We start from the raw sequence: 10,959 nt of genomic DNA on the forward strand, positions 1-10,959 counted from the left end.
AATGGTCCTTATTCTCATGGGGCTTCCACTTTTGTGTAAAAGAAAGAGAAGAAAGATACACACACACGTACAATTCTAAACTACTTCCAGGTATAAACATTAAGAGGAAGAAGCAGAGCAAAGGGATAGAATCAGTTCAGGGGCTATTTCCACTAGGTTGGCTAGGAAAAACTTCTCAAAGAAGATGAACTTTGAGAAGAAGCTTGAATGTGATCTTTTAATAAATGTATACTTTAAAACCTATGAGCATGAGGTTTTTAAAATTATTCCATAACAAATTGCTCAAAACTTAGTGGCTTAACACAACAAAAACCATTTATTGTCTCTCACAATTTCTATGGGCCAGAAATTCAGGTGTGGCTTTGCTAGGCAGTTCTCGCTTGGGTCTCTTAACAGGCAGTAGTCATATGAACACTTAACTGGGAATGGAGGCTCTTCTTCCCAGGTGGCTCCCTGATGTGCCTGGCAGGTTGCTGCTGACTGTTGTTTGGAGGACTCAGTTCCTCTCCACAGGGGTGAGTATGAAACAAGGCTGCTCATACTGCAGAGACTGGGTCATCCTAAAGTGAATGTTTCAAGAGACAAGGGAGAAACTGTAATGCCTTTTATGACCTCGCATCTGAAGTCACAAATGGTTGCTTATGTATTATTCTACAAACCACAGAGGTTAGCCCGTATGCAGTGTGGGAAGGGACTATACAAGGACATAAACAACAGGGAATAGGATCTTTAAGAATCATTTTGGAAGGGTAGTTACACCAATCCAAACCATAATTTTCCTTCATGTGATTCAAGCAGTTTACATAGAGAAAAAAACTTCATTAATGAACAGTAAAGTCTACTTTTAAAATATTGGTTCAATTTCCTTTCCAGTCCTTATTTACATGCATAAGCTGTGTACATTAACACTCACAGAACACTCCACCCAACAATAGCAGAATATACATTCTTTTCAAAGTGCAGAACATTCACTAGGGTGTATTTACTAAGGTAACCCATATCTAGATCATAAATTAAGTCTCAATAAAAGTAGAAGGATTCAAGGCATATAAGGTTTAGTTTTTTTTTTTCCCCCTAGGAAATCTGATTATCATTGGCCATATAAGGTTTTGAATATGGTATCTTATTCATTCATGAACACCCATATACCTGGCCTTGGGGCTCCAGGTATATCTGACCATGGCGGAGTTAAGGTAGAAATCAGTAATAGAAACATCTCTGGAAAATCCCTCAATATATAGAAACTGAATAATACACATCTATATAACCCATTGGTCAAAGAAAAATTCCAAAGGAAAAACTAGATAATATTTATCTTTTCAGTTTATAAATTTATAAAAGTATAAAATCATGGTTTTGAAAATATGAGTTCTCTCTGTGGGAAGATTTTTAAATAAAAATTCAATTTCTTTATAAACATACAGGTATTTGGGTCATTTGTTTATTCTTGAGTGAAACTTGTTTGTTTGGGTTCCAATGAATTTTTCTATTTTATTAAATGAGTAAAGTTGTCTTGCTATTTCCTAGTGTATTTTTAATATATGTGGAATCTGTAGTGATAGCATCTCACTCATTTCTGATATTGGTAATTTGTCTCCTCTCTTTTGTCCTGAGCAGTCTGGCTAGAGATTTACTGATTTTTATTAAACTTCTCATAGAACTACTTTTTATTTATTTTATTTATTTATTGGCTGCACCATGGGGCTTATGGGTTCTTATTTCTGTGACCAGGAATTGAATCCAGGCCCTTAGTAGTGAGAGCATGGAGTCCTAACCACTGGACCACCAGGAAATTCCCATAGAACTACCTTTTAGGTTCGTTGACTTTCTCTATTATTTGTTTTCTATTTCACTGATCTCTGCCCTTGATTTTTATTATTTCCTTTCTTCCAGTTGTTTCAGGATTTATTTGTTCTTCTTTTTCTAGTTTATTAAGGTGCAAGCTGAATCACTGTTTTGAGACATTTTTCTCTAATATTTAGTGCTATTAATTTCCCCAAAGTATGCAGTCATGGCATCCCACAAATATTTTGCTTCCATCTTTAGTTTGTTAAAAATATTTTGTAATTTTCCTTTTGAGTTCATTTTTGATCTGTGAGTTATATAGAAGTATTGTTATTCAGCTTCCATATGTTGAGGGATTTTCCAAAGATGTTTCTAACACTGATTTCTAGTTTAACTTCACTGTGGTCAGATATACCTTGTATGTACTGTAAACAAAGAACAAAAGAGCATTTTTGCTCACCAACCAATTCTACAGGGAATAACCTGCTGCAGATGCTCACCAACAGCACACTCTGCTTCACACAGAAGAAAGGATGATCTCAGGATGCTCTGTGCTTTGTACAAGCAGGCCCCTTAGATGTATATCTCAGGAAGATTTTTAATGAACTCAGATTCTTGCATCTTCCCACATATAGGAAAGCACTGAAATCATTAACCTGAGATATCTATTCTTTGTGACTAAAGAATACCAAGGAGAGATAAGAAAGCCTACCTCAGTGATCAAGGCTAAGAAATATAGGAAAATAATAGAATGGGAAAGACTAGAGATCTCTTCAAGAAAATTAGAGATACTAAGGGAACATTTCATGCAAAGATGGTGCACATTAAAGGACAGAAATGGTATGGACCTAACAGAAGCAGAAGATATTAAGAAGAGGTGGCAAGAATACACAGAAGAACTGTACAAAAAAGATCTTCATGACCCAGATAACCATTATGGTGTGATCACTCACCTAGAGCCAGACATCCTGGAATGCGAAGTCAAGTGGGCCTTAGGAAGCATCACTACGAACAAGGCTAGTGGAGGTGATGGAATTCCAGTTGAGCTATTTCAAATCCTAAAAGATGATGTCATGAAAGTGCTGCACTCAATATGCCAGCATATTTGGAAAACTCAGCAGTGGCCACAGGACTGGAAAAGGTCAGTTTTCATTCCAATCCCAAAGAAACGCAATGCCAAAGAATGTTCAAACTACCACACAATTGCACTCACCTTGCATGCTAGCAAAGTAATGCTCAAAATTCTCCAAGCCAGGCTTCAACAATATGTGATCCGTGAACTTCCAGATGTTCAAGCTGGATTTAGAAAAGGCAGAGGAACCAAAGATCAAATTGCCAACTTCTGCTGGATCATCGAAAAAGCAAGAGTTCCAGAAAAGCATGTACTTCTGCTTTATTGACTACGCCAAAGTCTTTGCCTATGTGGATCACAACAAACTGTGGAAAATTCTTAAAGAGATGGGAATATCAGACCCCCTGACCTGCCTCCTGAGAAATCTGTATGCAGGTCAAGAAGCAACAGTTAGAACTGGACATGGAACAACAGACTGGCTCCAAATCGGGAAAGGAGTATGTCAAGGCTGTATATTGTCAGCCTGCTTATTTAACTTATATGCAGAGTAGTAGTAATAGTGTTAGTTGCTCAGTTGTGTCCGACTCTTTGCGACCCCATGGACTATAGCCTGCAAGTCTCCTCTGTCCATGGGATTTTCCAGGCAAGAATACTGGAGTGGATTACCATTCCCTTCTCCAGAGGATCTTCCCAACCCAGGGATTGAACACAGGTCTCCTTCATTGCAGGCAAACTTTTTACCATTTGAGCTACAGGGAATACCTGATATATATGCAGAGTACATTATTTGAAATGCCGGGTTGGATGAGGCACAACCTGGAATCAAGATTGCTAGGAGAAATATCAATAACTTCAGATAAGCAGATGACACCACCCTTATGGCAGAAAGTGAAGAAGAACAAAAGAGCCCCTTGATGAAAGCCCCTCCTCTTCAGAGGAGAGTGAAAAAGTTAGCTTAAAACTCAACATTCAGAAAACTAAGATAATGGCATCTGGTCTCATCACTCCATGGCAAATAGATGGGAAAACAATGGAAACAGTGAGAGATTTTATTTTATTGGGCTACAAAATGACTGCAGATGCTGACTGTAGCCAGGAAATTAAAAGACGCTTGCTCCTTGGAAGAAAAGCTTTGACAAACCTAGACAGCACATTAAAAAGCAGAGACATTGCTTTGCCAACATCCGTCTGTCTAGTCAAAGCTATGGTTTTTCCAGTAGTCCTGTATGGATGAGAGATTTGGACCATAAAGAAGACTGAGCAATGAAGGATTGATGTTTTTTTTTTAACTGTAAAGAGTTAAAATCTGTTAAAGTTAAAGAGTTAAGTCTGTGAACTCTTGCGAGTCCCTTGGAGGGCAAGGAGATCCAGTCAGTCAATCCTAAAGGAAATCAGTCCTGAATATTCATTGGAAGGACTGATGCTGAAGCTGAAACTCCAATACTTTGGCCATCTGATTGGAAAAGCTGACTCATTGGAAAAGACCCTGATGCTGGGAAAGACTGAAGGCGGGAGGAGAAGAGGAGGACAGAGGATGAGATTGTTGGATGGCATCAGCGACTCGATGAACAGGAGTTTGAGTAAGCTCCGGAAGTTGGTCATGGACAGGGAAACCTGGCATGCTGCAGTCCACGGGGTCACAAAGAGTCGGACACAACTGAGCAACTGAACTGAACTGAACAGTAATCTTCTGTTGTTCTTTAGTTGCTAAGTCATGTCTAACTCTTTTGTGACTCCATGGACTGTAGCCCACCAGGCTCCACTCTCCACCGAATTTCCCAGGCAAGAATACTGGGCTGGGTTGCCATTTCCTTCTCCAGGGGATCTTCCCAATCCAAGAATCGAATCCACATCTCCTACACTGACAGGTGGATCCTTTACCACTGAGCCACCAGGGAAGCTCTAGAAATCTTTTACCAAGATATATACCTGATTGCCAAAACTGTCACATATAAACCGGATTTTCTCGCACCTCTTGGGAGCAGTTTACTCAGAACTACTGAGTGACTTCCCTGGGCTTCCTGGTAGCTCAGTTGGTAAAGAATCTGCCTGCAGTGTGGGAGATCTGGGTTTGATCCCTGGATTGGGAATATCCCCCGGAGAAGGGAAAGGCTACCCAGTCCAGTATTCTGGCCTGGAGAATTCTTTGGACTGTATGGTCCATAGGGTTGCAAAGAGTTGGACACGACTGAGCGGCTTTCACTTTCATTGAGTGACTATCTGCTGGGCTGTAGTCCTTAGTAAGACCCTGAATAAAACTCATAGCTCTAATTCATTTTGCAGTACAGCAGAAATTAATACTACCTTGTAAATCAATTATACTCCAATAAAAATGAATTAAAAAATTAAAGCTCTTATATCATGAATTTTTCTATCAGTTGACTTAAATCCTATTACCTTTATTAAGACTTGTTTTACAATCTGGAATATGAGCTACTTAGGTAAATATTCTTGGTGCACTTTCAAAAGAATGTGTATTCTGCTATTGTTGGATAAAGTGTTCTATAAGCTTATTTTGTCAAATTTGTTGGTTGTGTTGTTCAAGTCTTCTATACCCTTAGTTATTTTCTGTCTACTTGTTGTGCCAGTTAACAAGTATGGGTATTGAACTCTCTGACTATAACTGTGGATTTATTTCTCATTTTATTATTTCCATCAGTTTTACTTTACTTATTTTCAAAATCTGCTCTTATGTATAAATGTTTAGGATCATTATGTCCTCCTGATGAATTGACCACATTATCATACTCAATGAGTATGATAACTCATTATCTTTAATAACTTTAATATCTTTAATAACTTTCTTTGATCCTCATAATATTCTTTTTTTCTGAAATCTACTGGCCTGATATTAATATAGCCTCTCTAGTTTTCTTTTTATTAGGGTTAGCATAGCTATGTGCCTATTTTATTTAAGGTACATTTCTGGTTGGCAGTACTTCTTACTCTTTTATCCAATTCAATAATCCTTAACTTTTAATTGGAGCTTTGATTATTTATGTATAGGGCTTCCCTGGTGGTGCAAAGGATAGGTTTCCACCTGTCAATGAAGGGGACACAAGTTCAATTCCTGGTCTGGGAGCATTCCATGTGCTCCCAGTGCTGTGGAGCAACTGAGCTTGTGTACTACAACCAAGGAAGCCCATACCCTGGAGCCAGCAAGTCGCAACTACCGAAACCTGTGGTCCTAGAGCCTGTGCTCCACAACGAGAGAAACCGATGCAATGAGAAGCCTGTGCACCAAAATTAGAGAAAGACCCAGTGCAGCCAAATATAAATAAATAAATAAAGCAGTGTGTGTATGTCAAAAAATATATAGGTTATACGTAATGAGATTATGTATAATGTGGAAAAAGTGACAGATTTTATTTTCTTGAGCTCCAAAATCACTGTGGAAGATGACTGTAACCATGAAATTAAAAGATGTTTGCTCCTTGGAAGAAAAGCTATGAGAAACCTAGATAGCCTATTAAAAAGAAGAAACATCACTTTGCTGACAAAGGTCTTTATAGTCAAAGCTGTGGTTTTTCCAGTAATCATGTATGGATGTGAGAGTTGGATAATAAAGAAAGCTGGGTACTGAAGAATTGATGCTTTTAAACTGTGGTGTTGGAGAAGACTCTTGAGAGTCCCGTGGACTGCAAGAAGATCCAACCAGTCAATCCTAAAGGAAATCAGTCCTGAACACTCATTGGAAGGACTGATGTTGAAGCTGAATCTCCAATACTCTGGCCACCTGATGCAAAGAAATGACTTAGAGCCTGATGATGTGAAAGATTGAAGGCAGGAGGAGAAAGGGATGACAGAGAATGAGATGGTTGGATGGCATCACCGACTCAGTGGACATGAGTTTGAGCAAACACAGGGAGATAATGAAGGACAGGGAAGCCTGGCAGGCTGTAGTCCATGGGGTCAGAAAGAGTCGCACACGACTTAGTGACTTAACAATGAGATTATAGACATGATTAGGTTTAAATCTGTCATGTTGATATTTATTGTCTATTTGTCCCATTTGTATTTGTTTTCTTTTTCCTCTTTTAAAAATTCCATTTATTTACTTTGTTGGGTTATTAGCTAGAGTGATTTGTTTTGTTATTTGGCTGGTTTATAGGGTTCATAGTATATTTAATTATTTCCTCTAGGACTCTCCCCAAGACAAATGAAAGCATATATCCATACAAAGACCTATACGTGAATGTTCATAGCAGCTTTATTTGTGGTAGCCAAAAACTGGAAACAGTCTAAATATCCATCAATACATGAGTGGATAAACAAATTTGGTATATCCATACAGTAGAATACCACTATTAGTAAAAAGGAATAAACTGTTGATAAACATGACAACGAGAAAGAGGGACTTCTCTGGCAGTCCAGCGGTTAAGACTTTGCCTTCCCATTCAGCGGGTGCTGGTTCCATCCCTGGTCAGGGAGCTAGGATCCCACATACCTCATGGCCAAAAAACAAAAATATAAAACAGAAAGAATATTGTAATAAATTCAATAAAGACTTTAAAATGGTTCACATAAAAAAATATTAAAAGAAGAAAAAACAAGAGTGAGTCCCCAAATAATTATGCTGAAAGAAGGCAGACCAAAAAAGTACATACTATATAATTCTATTTATATACATTCAAAAAATGCAAACTATTCTATAGCTAAGTAAGCTATATTTGTAGTTTTCTGGGGATGAATGGCAGGTAGTGTAAGCAAAGAAGGATGGGTGGGAAGGATGACGAAAGGGCACATGGAAGCTTTGTGGGGCAAGGTTTAATTATCTTGCTTGTGGTTATGATTTCACGTGTATATAGATGTCAAAATCCATCAAATTATATACTTTAAATACGTGAAGATCATTGTAGGTCAGTTGCACCTTATAAAGTTCTAAAAAGAAAATATTGGCAGGAATTTCCTGGCAGTCCAGTGGTTAGGACTCAGCACTTTCACTGCCATAGTTGGGATTTAATCCCTGGTCAGGAATCTGCAAGCCATGTAGCCAAAAAAAAGAAAAAGAAAAAAGAATGAAAGAAAGCAACGAAAAAAGAAAATGGGAAAGTAAGGAAATAAAAAGTGTAAATTATAATCTTGGCACTCAAATATGATAACTATTAGCAATTTGGTCACTATCAAACTCTACAAATTTTCAGACACCCAAGTGGTATCTGAAAATTTAAAAAAACTGTAGTATTCCATTGTGTTAAAAATTATTTTACCTTTCTCTAATTTCTAGGGTCAATTTATATTTGCCAAGGTAGTAGATGCTACTATTGTCATAATTATAATGAAATGAATACTTTTATTACTAATCATCCAAACAACAGATCTTGAAACCTTTCTGGGTTCACCTCTTTCACCACAAAATCAACGGATCACTGAGTTCTGTAATTTCTACCTTCTCAGTATCTCTCATATTTGTCACCTTCTTTCCACTCTCATCTTTAACGTGTTAAGTTAGTATAACTGTATTAGGCTTGCACAAAAATCACACAACATACGATCTGCTGTAAGGAGGAGTGTTCCCTCTGGCCTTGCAAAGAGTGATGGGGATGAGTCACTGTGTCAAAACTCGGGACCAACGTCACCAAGATTGACCCTCATTTCTCTTCTGAAAAAACTGAAATAATATCTCATTCTTTTATCTTAATGCTAAAGATACTAAAACAATAAATCTAAATGTAAATTAAAGCAATAAGTCTAAAACGTGAAAAAACAATTTTTTCTTGAACATTTATATGTTGTTACAAGCTGATCAATTAATTTAATAACTATGTTTTATATATCTGAATATTAATTACATATCTATATATATGTTTACATGGGTTCAACAACTCTTTCTCAGCCATATACAGCTCCCTTGGAAGGCTTTACCAAACTCTCCCTGTGGTTAAGACTCTAAGCTCTCTAGTGACTTAAGCTTGTACTACTTAACACATGTCTATAAGTTTATTAATAGCCTATTAATCCTCAGAGGACAAAGACAGATACTTAATACTGGCTGTTAAATTTTGCATAAATGAGTGTTTTTTCCTTTGTCCACATACTGATTCTCTTCAAGGCAGCTAACTAGTTAGGGGTGATTTTCTTTGTATAAATATCTAGTTATATTGGCTTACATGTTTAGTGACCCTATGGATTTGCCTACTACATAAATGATCTCAGAATACCCTCAGGACTTCTTAAGGAAGGGAATTGTTTTATCAAATCTACACCACAATGTTCATGTAAAAATATTACCCAATAGTAGCATGGTTTTTCATTCTTGATTTTGTCCAGAATTTTTGGGATAGTAAGATCCAGTGCGAGGGATTTATCAATGTGGCTTCATAGCATTTATTATCTATAACCCAAGTTGCTTGTAGCACATGGCAACTTGTATCGTGTCTTATTTAATTTTAAATTAACATAATACTCATAATCATAGAAGGTTGAACTCAAGTGTTTACTACTACTCACAAAATGTCACATTCAAGTAATGAAAAATAATCATAATCATAAACCCACTAAGACAGCACAAATGGGAGAGGAGTACACAGGGGTGTAGCTTCTTACATAAACTTACCATCACTCTTTCTGTCCTTGAGCCCTCCCTGACCTTGGCTGATAAGTACATGGGGTCATCGGGTTTGGAGCCTTTGCAGAGTTCCGTGGCGTAAATTGGCTTGCTTCCTATTGACTTTCCTTCACTGTAGGGTTATGATTGGGCCCTTAAAATGATTTGGTTATTTAAGTAGGCATCCATGATTCCATCAATTTTTCCAGCTTCCAAAAGAATTGCAGTTTCTCATGTTTCATCTCTTTTCCTCTTTGACTTATGGGTTTATAGTGTTTCTTTTTTTTTTTTTAATATGGAATGCTTCACGAATTTGTGTGTCATCCTTGCACAGGGGCCGTGCTAATCTTCTCTGTATCCTTCCAATTTTAGTATATGTGCTGCCAAAGCGAGCACTGTGTCTGTTTCTTTTCTACCATTTTATTAGGTGTCAGGAGGAATGGTATAAGTATGGTTTCAATGAAAGCCTTTTTTCCTTTGTTCTTAGTGTTTTTGTGTGTGTTTCCCCAACTGATAGTGAACTCCAAGTAAATCACTGTTGAAGTGTTATTTATACATTGTAGTATGGACAGGGAGGCCTGGCATGCTGCGATTCATGGGGTCGCAAAGAGTCGGACACGACTGAGCGACTGATCTGATCTGATCTGATAGTACCTTCCAAATAGGAGTTATACTGATGTTTGTGGTTATTATTGATAACCTTGAATAGCATGTGCAAGTATCCTTGCTGCTGCTGCTAAGTCGCTTCAGTCGTGTCCAACTGTGTGTGACCCCACAGACGGCAGCCCACCAGGCTCCCCTGTCCCTGGGATTCTCCAGGCAAGAACACTGGAGTGGGTTGCCATTTCCTTCTCCAATGCATGAAAGTGAAAAGTGAAAGTGAAGTTGCTCAGGAGGATACAAAAGACTTTCCAAAGACATAAATTTCCAGGTCCTCAACTTCCATCCATACTCTCTCCTAAAATGCATCTGAGAATGTCTGCAGCCCAGATGTCATCCTGGCTTTCTCTTCTCTCTTCCTCTTTCATAGTACCTTTCTCTCTCTCACACACACACACCACCACCACCACCACACCTACACCTACATCTTTTTATGGCATAATTTTACCAAGATGTAAAAACCTGAAGGACAGCATACAAAAATACAATTTGAAATATTCCTTTGGGCCAACTGCTTTCAATTTGTTGTCATTATTTAGTCACTAAGCCATGTCGGACTCTATGCGACCCCATGGACAGACACTACGAGACCCCTTTCAATTAAGGCACTGTAGTCCAAGGTCTGAATATATATTTGGCCTATTATCAATTTAGATATACTGTAAAGGAGAAGGGAGGATGTAATGACCATCTCTTCCATTTGTTGCCAAAGACGTTTGCTGCATGGAATACTGTGAAATTAAGGAAAGCTAGGCTGAGAAATGTTGAAGGTGATGACACCTAATTTCTTCCTACTAATGGCAGGTCTCCATGTCTTAACCACCTTAGAACACTATTATTCAAAATGCATAAAAAACCTACAAAGACAGCACCAGATCATGGATTCTAAACATCA

At 37.9% G+C, this 10,959-nt stretch overlaps 1 non-coding gene across 1 annotated transcript; it reads right to left on the reverse strand.

Moving 5' to 3' along the window:
• Positions 1-9,693: 9,693 nt before the first annotated feature.
• LOC138988741 (U6 spliceosomal RNA) lies at positions 9,694-9,800 on the reverse strand. Its single transcript, XR_011464996.1, has one exon. It is a non-coding gene; the product is annotated as a U6 spliceosomal RNA (small nuclear RNA).
• Between the last annotated feature and the right edge of the window lie 1,159 nt (positions 9,801-10,959).

This window comes from Bos mutus, chromosome 7, assembly GCF_027580195.1.
Source record: "Bos mutus isolate GX-2022 chromosome 7, NWIPB_WYAK_1.1, whole genome shotgun sequence".
Lineage (NCBI taxonomy): Eukaryota > Metazoa > Chordata > Mammalia > Artiodactyla > Bovidae > Bos > Bos mutus.